This window comes from Theobroma cacao, chromosome 5 (assembly GCF_053813885.1).
Source record: "Theobroma cacao isolate CCN51 chromosome 5, ASM5381388v1, whole genome shotgun sequence".
Taxonomy (NCBI): domain Eukaryota; kingdom Viridiplantae; phylum Streptophyta; class Magnoliopsida; order Malvales; family Malvaceae; genus Theobroma; species Theobroma cacao.
The window spans coordinates 4,400,299-4,413,419 of NC_142643.1; positions in this window are offsets into that span (position 1 = coordinate 4,400,299).

Here is a 13,121-nt window from a genome sequence, read left to right on the forward strand (position 1 = left end):
GGGATCAGGGCAGTGTTGTCGACGCCAGATCCGACGATAGCGAAGGTGGGGCTACCGCCGGTTGGCTAGAAAGGCAAAATGGGGAGGAGTTTGAAGAGATAGAGAAAAAGAAAATTTTAGAGAGAAAGGATAGAGTGACCGGCTAGAGAGAAAAATAAGAAGGTGAAAATAAGGAAGAAAAAAAATAAGCTTTTATACTAAACAGAGGAGAGCAAAACGGTGTCGTTTTAGTGGAGTGAGGGAATTGAAAGGTCAAGGCCTAAACGGTGCCGTTTCGAGTGGCTCTACCGGCACCAAACGGTGCGTTTCGAGGAGCAATATTGCGGGCTTACTAAGCGAATTTCATGATGCAGTTTTGGGCCTTCTGTGGGTCATTGATCTGGGCTAATCTGAGCTCGAAAAGGTATAACTTTCTCTTTAGTTTGGGCTTGTTTCAATTAACTTTGGGCCTAACCCATTTTGTTAAATAAATGCATTTTTTAATTTAAACCATATTAAGAAAGGTTATATATATATATATAATATGAATGTTTATTTTAATCAAAATAAAAAAATAAAAAATAATAATAATAATAATAACTCATGATACAAATATAAAAATTACAAAAAAAAATAAAATAATGGAACGGTTATTTAAGTACTACTACCAAAAAAGGGCAAAGAGTTGCCTCTTTCGGGTGGATTTTTTTTTTCTTTTTAGTGAAGTTCGAGATGGATTTTCACCGAAACGTCAAGATAAATCCGAACTCTAAACTCCAATACCCGTTAAGTCAAATAATCGTTGTTAAAAAATAATATATATAAAATAAAATTTATATAATGTTGCATACGAATTTAAATTAATATAATTAGTTAATTAGCTTAAATAAATATTACTAAATAAAGGTAATTTAATCATTTAAAAATTAATTATTTATTTATTTGATAAGCTATATAATCAAGTAAAATATTAATCAACAACGTTAATTAAAGGATATGGATTTAAATAGAAAACAAAAAAAATATAAAAAAATAAATAATCTATGAAAAAAATAACAAATAATAATAAACATATAAATAAAATAATAAATTATAAACACATAATTGGGTGAATTATGAACCACCTAAGTTAATAAACGCGTGCATGTAGATATAATCATTTTATCTTGTCATAGCATGCCACGTTTATCTTGCAAATGGTACGGGAGTTCCGATAATGGGATTTTCCTGAAAAACTTGTAGAGACGAGTTTTTTCGAAGATATCTCTAGGTGAGAAAAATTTTGAGACTTCACCAAAGCGTCGAGATGGTCTTCGAATAATTTTTCAATAAAAGACTACCAACCCCATTATTTAAAATAAACAAGTCACAACATCATTTTACGCTTGCATCATGAGCATACGTAAAACCGAATAAAAGACTCGGTTAACAATTTAATAAAAAATTAGTTAATAAGTAGGCATTAAATCGAAAGTAGGCAATAATAAGATAACTTAAGATTAAATGGTACCATTCAGGGAACGGACGCTACGGAGATGCTAACCCTTCTCCATGCGTAACCACACTCCCGAACCCATCTCTAAAAACGTGGATCAGTTCTCATTTTTTCAACGAACCTAAAATTAATTTAGAACTTCATTGATTAGAATCGGGTTAATAAGTGTCCAATCGCACCTAGATAAAAGACGATTGGTGGCAAATCCTAAACAACTTTAATTTTCGTCCGCGTCTGGCGATCAGGTTCCCAGACCCGCACGTTACAACAGTTGGGCGGATGAACGAGGAAGGCTTTATACGCGTAGAACGCTCAGGCGAAACCAATATGTGATCTCAAAGCATCCACACATGCCTTTCGTATAGGGTGGGACTATTTGTGTTGTTTCTTTCAATGGTTTTACTTGTGTTTTTGTATCGTCTTGCTATAAAGTACTTGTTTGTTGCATGTCTGTGTTCATGAATACTTGGAATGGGCACTCCATTACTTCTTGCTATAAAGAGACTCCATTATTATTATTACTCTTTAACTCTTTTTTTTTTTTTTTTGCAAGGTAAGTTAGAGAAGTTAAACTTTTGTAATTATATCACAAATCTTTTCGTCTCATAAATATTATTCATATTTATCCATTACTTCTTTCGTTCCATAAATATTATCACATTTTAATTTTCTTTAGTTAAATTTTTTAATTTTAATTTCAATTATTTAAAATATTTAATTAAATTAAATATTAATAAGGATATATTTAAAAACTAAAATTTTAAATTAAATAATAGTGATCAAATTTGGAAAAGAAAATTGATTGAGAAAATTCACTTGAAAAAATTTGATTGAGAAAAATAAAATTCATACATTAAGGACAGAAGGAGTAATTCATTAAAGTTAAGTGAGGTTTCCATGATGTTGCTAGTCATGAATGTGTTGAACATTCAGGGCAGTCAATTCTTGCCCACACGAGTGTACTCTGAAATGAAGAACAGTACAAAACTCAACTGAAGTTAGAGTCCTGATTCAATAATGCCAAGCAAAGTTCCCTTTCTGTCTTGCTAGAACACTGCAAATGAAGAATGACAGAATCCTTAGATCCATTAATTGCAACCATGTAATACACACACATCATTCAAAAACTTGCTAATTTCCATATGATTGTTATATGCCATGCTACTATTTATTGTTTGATTGCTTTCATATGCATGTCTCCTTTTTGTCTAACCAATACAGAAACATCTTTCATTCTATTGGAGGGAAATTATATTGTCAAAGGTTGATAAACAACCTAATAACCAACAACAGTTCAAAACGACCACCTCACATTATCTAATGTCTCACTCATCTCGGATCAAGCTAAAGAAGCACATCTCATTACATTTGTAGTCCACTTTTATTCATTTAAATGTATGAATTTGATTTTTTTGGTCGATAAATGAAGACTCTTTGGAGTAAACTTGCCTCCTATATCATAAATGAAATTAAGAATACATACTGAGTTGAGCAAGAAGAGTGCATTTTGTTGTTACCTACAGAATTGTTGATCGAAAAATTTGACACCATGCATCCTTTTTGGAGCCTAAACTTTACCGATAGAATATGACTACATAAAGTTTATTGGGAATTTTCGTTGATATTTCGTCGGTGATTTACTGTTCATCTATTGGCAATCCATAAGTAATTACCATTACATTGAAATAAATTTAACCAAAAGTTTAAACCATGAGTTTTCATTTGGTATTCCAGTCATCAAAGTGCTTACTTGTGTCTAAATACTAGCACACACAAGATTTTCACCTCAAGACATTTTTTGTTTAATGAAATACAATTTCCCTCTCCACAAATCTCAAATTCAATTAATAAATCTTTTATTTCATCCTCTGAATGGCTAACCAAATTTGTATGCCTATTTCCACCCTCATATCAGAAACATCTAGAAGTCATACACTAGTTCCATTTCCTTAACAAGTGGCAAGCTTGTGTACTAATTATTCTCCATCACCTTCAACTATTCATTTCAATCCTTCTCCTTGTTCAAATCCTAGTGTTTTTTAATTTGCTGCTCAAAGAACTCATCCAATGGTAATAAGTTATAAAATAACTTCTTCAAGCTTAAACAAATTCATTCGGATACTAAACATCCCATACCACTAAGCATTAAAACTTGTTGTGTCACCACTGCCATAAAATATCCACATTGGAAACGGAACCATCCTTGAATAGCTTACAACTTTGCATAACAATGGCACTTGAGAATTAGTACCTAAACCTCCCAACAAATTTTTGGTATGTTGAAATGGGTGTTTAGAATAAAAAGAAACCTAGATGGATTCATTTTCATATGTAAGGTTAAACTTGTTGCCAAAGATTTTCACTAATAATCAAGACATGATTATGATTACTTGTATAGTTATTAAACTTGTTATAGTTAAACTAGTGGTAAGTATTGTAGCTTCTAAGAATTGGCCTTTTCATCAACTTGATGTCAACAATGCATTTTTTCAAGGAGACCTCACTGAAGAAGTCTATATGAAACAACCTCTAGTATTTACTGATTAACAACATCAACATTACGTATGCAAGCTCAAAAAGGTTATATATGGTCTTAAACAAGTTCCATGGGCCTGGTATATAATTCTTAGCTCGTTTTTCATCTCATCTAGCTCTAATAATTCCATTATAGATATGACACTCTTTATCTATCACATAGAGAATGTCACAACTTTCATGTTTGTCTATGTTGATGATTTGATTCTCACATGCAATACTTTTCCTTCATTTCAAAATTTGTTCAAACCTTATCTCAAAGATTCTTTATTAAGGACCTGTGTACCCGTCAAGCTAACGGCACTGTAATTAACTTCGAAAAGGGACATCAACAACCTTTCATCAACATTGGCAAGACTTTTCATCTTTTTATAATCGTTTACACCATGGGAACCTTTCATGACCTTGATAAATGAAATCTCACTTCAATAGTTACCATCTCTTGTGCACTGTTCTCATCCCTTTAAGGTCTCACCTTTTAGATGATATAAATCATTATGAAAATTTCCTTTCATCAGGACCATGTCACCTTGTCTAACTTTTACCACTCCACCACTTATAGAAAATCCATACCCTCTAGAGTCTTATAGGTTCAATGATATTAGATTCTTACACATCCTTGAGACATAAGTCACACCACCCAAAGAATGCACAACTCTATCAAACATTTTAGTTCTCATAACTCCGAGACTCATGATTTTAACAATTGACTTATCAATCAAAGCCAAATTCTCAACCGCCCCTTTTTAAAGCAAATCAAAATAACTCTTTCAGGAGCATATGTAAGTGAAACAAATAGAATCTAAATACCCACCATCATTAGATTTTGTATCCACATCTTCTAAGATTGTAGAGGCAACATAACCATTATCGTTGATAAAAAAACACACTCACCTTTATTCCCACTACTCCCATCCTTTTTTATAAGACAATCTTTCTAAATATGTTCATACCTTTTGCACTTAAAACCCTAAAAATTATTAGATCTAGAATTGCCACACTTAGATCCCTTGTTAGTTGACTTGCTTTTCGGAATCTTAGTCATTAATTTCGAGTCAATTAATCTCTATTCACGTCTTTATTTTTCTCTCAGGTTTCACAGGACATTAACACTGCTTGTGGTTGTTTTAAACGTTATGTATCCTTTTCACATATCAAAGATTTTACAAGTACCGTATAGGTGTCCAAAAGTAATGTAAGGAACAATATTGCATTCTCTTCTTCTTTCACCTTCACATTAACTTTCTTCAATTAATTAATGATCCTATCGAACTCGTTCATATGCTTCATAATATTTCCATTCTTCTCCATAGTACGAGCATTGTTTTCATGTCATAGATTGTTAAATCCACCATATTAATTGAAGTTAAGTTACTCGAACTTAACAACTCAACCTTAAAATATAAAATTTTCATATTTTCATATTTACACATTTACTAGGGATGCCAATGGGTACCCTACCCGGTTACATCGGATTTGGGTACTCCATAAAAGGGTTTGGGTAGGGTTCGGGTAATGATTTCACTACCCGAATAGGGTACGGGTACCACCCCTTGGGTACCCGTTACCCGAATAGGGTACGGGTACCACCCCTTGGGTACCCGTTACCCGAACCCGATTAATATTTATAAATATTTTATTATTATTTTAATAATTAAATTAAAAATTTACAATTTCTATCAACTTTACAAGCAATTTTTTTTGTTAAAAACTAACAAATATATGAAAAGTATGGTTACTCTAATTATTAATACGATGACATTAATATATTTAAATTAAAAAAATTATTAGATTGTTAATTATGTTTAAATAATTTGAATATTATATCATATTATAAAGGAATATAATTACTATTATATATGTACTTTTAATATGCATATATTTACTTTTTATTTGTGTTAACATTACAAAATTTATGACTTATAGAATTATTAATTATAATACATATACCATTATTTATATAATCTTATAATATATATACTTAAAGAAAGCTTTTGAGATTAGAATAGTTTTAGAACCTAAATGTTTTTTTTTTTTTAATTTCATGAAATTAAGAACAAATCCTTATAATTAATTAAATTAATTCATGAAACTATTATTATTAATTAACTTGTAATGTCTTTTAATATATATAGTTTATATATTGTGTTAATTTATAAGAAATATAATTACTATTTTATATATTAAAATATTTTTTATGTATGCGTGTGTGTGTATATATATATATATATATATATATATATATATATATATATATATATATATATATATATATATATATATGTACTTTAAATATAAATATATTTACTTTTTATTTTGTATTAACATTGCAAAAATTATAACTCATAAAATTATTAATTACAGTATATATACCTTTGTTTATATAAACTTATAACATATAAATCTAAAGAGAAGTTATGAGGTTAGAAAAATTAATTGGGTAATTGGGTACCCATGAAGAAAATTTTAATAATTTTTTTATTTAATCGGGTATTTAAACGGGTTAGAGTGATTATACGGTAGTAGGAATGTATTAGGGTTAGGGTTAGGGTAGTAACTTTTAAATTATTCGGCTAGTTAATAGGGTTAAAGTAGTTAATTTTTAATAAGGTTAGGGTTCGGGTACCTCGAAATTATAAGGTACCCGACCTGTTGACATCTCTAACATTTACACAACACAAGCACATTGTAGTACAAGCATTGTTTTCATGTCATAGATTGTTAAATCCACCATATTAATTGAAGTTAAGTTACTCAAACTTAACAACTCAAGCTTAAAATATAAAAAGTTCATATTTTCATATTTACACATTTAGACAACACAAACACATTTACACATTACAATAACAACACAATAACAATAACAATTTATATAAAAAATTATAAATTATAAATTATAAATTAAATATATAATATAAATTATGTAAAATTTACACATTTAACACAATAAACACATTCACACATTTACAATCACAATAACAATTACAATTTATATAAAAAATTAAACAAATTAAAAATTAAAAACAAATATATAAAAAATATAAATTATGTAAAATTTACACATTTAGACATTTAAACAAACACAATAACAATAACAATTCATATAAAAAATTAAAAACAAATATATATAAACTATAAATTATGTAAAATTATTTTTTTTATAAAAAATTACAAAAGAAAGGACCACCAATGAGAGGAAGGACGAAAGGGATGACTGGTGTGGGTTGGGGCGAAAGAACGACTAGTGTGGGGAGGGGTCGAAGGGACAAAAAATGGGGTGGAAAGGATATTTTTTGGTTAGGATCTGAAGAGAGAAAGGAAAAGGCTGCAAAGGAGATGAGAAAAGGGTGAAGGGCAAAAGGAGCCTCAACAAGGCATAGGAAATAGGGGGAGGCTCAGCTGCAGCGAGGGGAAGTAAAGAGTTAAGGGACAAGGAGCAACCAGCGTTTAAGGGAAAAGACAAAATGGAAAAAAAGCTCGCGTAAGTTTCTTTTTTATTTGATTTATTGACAAAAATTTCGTTAGTAAACTTAAAAATTTTAATTGACATTATTGATAGAATATTTCGTCAGTAAATTCATTTCCCATTTACCAAAATTACCATCCTAAAAATTTTGTCGATAATTGCTATGATTGATAGAATTGTTGGTCGATGAATTTGACACCACATATTTTTTTTAAAGCCTAAAATTTACTAATCAAATACCAACTACATAAAGTCCATTGATAATTTTCATCAATATTTCGTCAATGATTTATTGTTCACAAATACTCCGTCGATAATCCGTTGGTAATTACCAATTCACTGAAATAAATTTAACTAAAAGTCTAGATCATGTATATTTATTGGGCATTTCAATCATCAAAGTGCTTTCTTGTGTCTAGGAACTGTCACACACAAGGTATTCACCTCAATATATGTTTTGTTTGATGAAACATAGTTTTCGTTTACATAAATCTCAAATTCGATTGATAAATCTCCTGTTTCATCCTCTGAATAACTAAGCAAATCTATATACATATTTCCACCCTTATATTTGCAATATTTGGAAGTCATACACTAGTTCCATTTCCTTAGAAAGTGGCAAGCTTGTGTACTAATTATTCTACATCACCCTCAACTACTTAGGTATATTTCAATCCTTCTACTTGTTCAAATCCTATTGTTTTTGAATTTGCCAATAAAAGAACTCATCCAATGTTAATAAGGTCATAGAATAACTTTTTTAAGCTTAAACTAATTTTTTTGGATAGTAAACATCCCATACCACTGAGCATTAAACCTTCTTATGCCACCACTACCATAAAAAATCCACATGGAAACAAACCATCCTTGAAAAGCTTACAACTTTGCACAACAATGACACTCGGGAATTGGAACCTAAACCTCTCAAAAAATTTGTGCTAGGCTACAAATGGTTTTTTCAAAAAAAAAAGAAACCTAGATGGATTCATTTTCAAATATAAAACCAAACTTATTGTCAAAGATTTCTACCAACAATGAGGATGATCATTCATTCAGTTATTAAACTTATTACGGTCATACTAATATTAAGAATTACAACTTCTAAGAATTGGCCTCTTTATCAATTTAATGTCAACAATGCATTTCCTTAAAGAGACCTCACTGAAGAAGTTTATATGAAACAACCTCTAGTATTAATTTGTTGATCGACACCATCAACATTATGTATGCAAGCTCATAAAGGCTATATAACTCTTAGCTAGCTCTTTCCTTATCCCATCTAGTTTTAATAACTTTATTATAGGTACGTAACTCTTCATTTATCACACAAAGAATAGCCCATCAAACATTTTGGTTCTCATAACTCCGAGACTCGTGATCTTCATAATTGACTTATCAATCTAAGTCAAATTCTCAACCACCCTTCTTAAAACAAATCAAAATAATTATTTCGAGAGCATACATGAGTGACACAAATAAAAGCTAAATACCAACCATCATTAGAATTTGCATCCATATTTTGTAAGATTATAAGGACAACATAATCATTATCGTTGGTAGCGAAAACACACTCATTTTTATTCTCACTATTCTCATCCCCGTTTGTAAGACAATCTTGAATATGTTCATACCCTTTGCATCGAAACGTTGAACATTGCTGGATCTAGACATGCCACCTTTAGATCCCTTGCTAGTTTATTCACTTTTCCTAATCTTAGACAACAATGTCGAGTCAATTAATTTTTACTCACATCCTTATTTTTCTCTCAAGTTTCACGAGACATTAATGTTTCTTGTGCTTATTTAAACGTTATTGTATGCTTATCACAAATTAAAGATTTTACAAATACTTCATTGAAGTCCAAAAGTGACGCAAGGAATAATATTACATTCTCCTCCTCTTTCACCTTCACGTCAACCTTCTTCAATTGATCAATGATCCTGTCAAACTCATTCATCTACTTCATAAGATCTGCATTCTTTTGCATAGTAAAACTATTGTTTTCATGTCATAGATTGTTCGATCCACCATATTAATTGAAGTTAAGTTACTTTAACTTAACAACTCAAGCTTAGCTTTCTGATTAGTGCTCTTTAAAAAAAAAAAAAAAAAAAAGCCTTTTGATTGGTGTTAAGATCTAGAATTCCTCTCCTCTTGCTTCATCTAAATAAAACTCAAAGTGAAAGAAACAAAATAATAGTATAACGTGTAAATAAAACTATGAATTTTAAGAGCAAACATTCAATCAATGTCTTACATTCAAATTATAGGAATTAATATATTTTTCTTGGATTGTTTAACATTTTCTAAAAGGGTTAATCACATTTGTAAGTATACCCACCAATGAAAGCGAGTGGTTGAGTGCATTTACTATAGGAGAACCTCAATGGTGATATGAAGTGTCGTAAATTGTTCATTTATTTGTGAGAAAGGCTAATACGGCTTTTATCATGTGACATGTCCTTGACAATGCATGGGTTATCCTCAATACCCACTCAAATGCAATTATGTCCATAGTCCACTATATTATTAAAAATGATTGTTGAAATTAGTGTGATACACTTAACCCTTCTCTGTATTTTTGGGACAATCTATTTTTCCTCTTAATGAAAGAAAAAATCCGGCAAGCTCATTTTTGCTGTGTTTTCTATGACAGTTGAGTAAAAGCTTGTTTGGCTTAGTTTTTTTTAACTTAAAAGCTATCATGAAACTCTTATGAAAAATAATAGTATTTAAGATTAAGCTAAAGCTGTTTGACAAAATAAATTATATAAACTCTAATTTTGGTTAAAATTATCATAAAGGATATTTTTGTCATCTTCAATAACCTAATAAACCAAAGCAGAATAAGTCTACTTCAAGCTTATATACGATTTCAAATGTTAAAATCAAAAAAATCCATACAAAAACAGAACAGCTCTCAAACTTTGTATAGTAGTAATAGCATTTAATTTTTGTTGATCTAGCAAGCAATTGGACAATAATGCTTCAACTTTTCAAGAAAAAAAAGAAAAGAGGAAACGATTTATTTAATAGTAAAATCCTTTTTGGTGAAGAAGAGAGAAAATCTTTAAATAGTACATGAATACAACTTTGAATTTTGGATCTTTTTTTTCTGTTAATCTTTATAAGAATAAAAAAATCCCAAATTTTGCTATTCTTTTGCTAGGTTTTCTATTTTTTTTTTCTAGCAGTCTTTATAAAAGGAGGTAGATGAGGGAGGAATCGCAATTTACATTAAAGAAAGGTGATTTGCAAAAGCAGGAAGAAGAGAGAAAGATCAATTGGGAGAAAGAGGTATTTCTTAAGAAGCTATTGTATTTAAAAAAAAAAAAAGCTTTTCTTTGGCCTTGTTTTAAGCTTTTTTTTGAAATTTTATTTTTTAAAAGACTTATTTTTTTTTAAGAACTTCTCAAAATCTTGTTTAACCTAGCTTTTTGTTTTTTAAAGATAAATAAACTAAAAAAAGAGTCAAGCCAAACAAGGATTAAGTCTTAGTATTTGATTACATGTATGGGAAAGTCCAACTCAACACCCCTTGAATCCAAATTTACCGACAAGCGCAAGCCTCTTTTGCTCACAGACATGGTGGGAGTTGAATATCCTAGACTACTTTAATTGTGTTTGTTAGGGCTATTGGCCCTCTTTTGTATCAAAAAATAAATGGTAAAATACTCATACTTCCTTAAGTTTTAATCGAAATTTCGAACTGATCCATTAGTTTTTAAAATAGATATTCCGCCTCAAAAAAAAATCTTCCACGAGATATATAGGTTCAGCTATTAGTAAATCATTAGTGTGTCAATTAGTTTGATGACATGGCAATATTGAAATAATAATTTTACCCTTTATTAATTTTAGAATTATTATTATTATATATTTTTTATTAATTTAAAATTACTATTATTATATTTTTTAAAAAAATATAAAAAATAGAGAGCACCGATCGGTGCTCTTCTTAAGGGACCAGTGCTCCCCTTTCTTGGGGGACCAATGCTCTCCTCTATCCATTTTTTTATTTTTAAAAAAATATAAAAATAATTTTAAATTAATAAAGAACAAAATAATATTTTAATCTTTTTACGATCTCTGTTAATAATATTTACATTTTTTGGACAAAGTGTCTAGTTCGAAAACTAAAAAATCGGTTTGAAATTTTGATTAAAATTTATAGATGTAGGAATATTTTATGCAAAAATAAAATATCGTTGAACTTATTATATAACTCATTTTGTTGTAACCATTCTACCGGTGGAATGGATAAGTGTTAGTATAAAAGAAATGGAAAAGGTGAGTCAAAAACGACAAGCAGTTAGGCAAGCCCCTTCTCGTGACACAATGAAAAGTAGTTTTGCCTACCAAATCCATCTTGCGTAATGATAGAACGGGTCAATGAAGACCTTGGGGTTACAACACCGGCAATTAATGCAAGGAATTATGGACTACTAAGATGAACGGGACTCACATGGTGTCAACATGTCATCTTTGGAGGCAAAATCTTATCTCAATCCTCAAAATTCACATTATTTATTTTTATTTTAATATATATATATATATACACACATACTATCTTTATTTTTTGATAAAAATAAAAATTTAACAAAACTGTACATTAAACACGGAAAAACAGCAGACCAAATAAGCAGATACATATATATGCCTTAAATTATATTGGGTCCACTTATTTCTCATTTTTCCTACATATTCCTATCTTCATAATTCATAGCAATAGCATACAATTAACCTAGCAAAACATTCACTTATATTGCTATCCGGAACCACTACAAAAACGGTGGAAATCTTTATTAATGTTATAATGTGCTCCAAAATAGAGGTAGAGAGATTTCAAGTGCCCCCATTTTTGAAGAGTCTATAATAATTGTAGAAACAAACTGACCCTCCAATGTCTGACCAAAGCATGCATCTGACTAATAAACATATGATTAGCACGATTACTAATAATTATACATCTTAATATCGTGTTAATTACGTACCTATCTCTCCCTTTGCCATATTATATTGAATTAGTACCATATGTCGTTTATTTACTAATATAGACAAGTAGTAGGTGGAGTTTGATTGTATTGAGAAAGATTTGACTTCATTCTATTTCGAAACAAGGAAGGAAAACCAAGTTGGGTCTTAAATAAGTGTCAACCCCTCGAGATTTTTCTGTCAAAGTTGAGTAGTTTTTTTCCATAACTTCCAAGAAAAAAAAGACAGTCTGGAGGTTTTCAGGTTAGAGTTTTTTTTTATACTACTGGAGAAGGGAAATAGGAAGTTGACAGTTTTGGTAGAACCAGCCAGGAAGGGACATGTATATATGGTTGCGTCGACAATCAAACAAAATGGAGAAGAAGATTTGCAAACAATACTTTTGGAGGCCATCTCATTAAAGTTGATATATGCAGTGTTAGTTGATTCAAGGATGAAAACGACGCAGAATTAAATAGACAATGGCATGCTGGGGCATCTACTTTGACGAGTCCTTTTTAAGATACAGCCACAGCCACAGCCACAGCCACAGCCACGGCTTGATTGAGCTTGACCCTTTGTTATAGCTATAACCACAAAGTTTTGGCAATTCTGATTCACAGATTTGCGCCTTGGGATTTTCATCACTATTTTTTTTCTGTCCAACATTT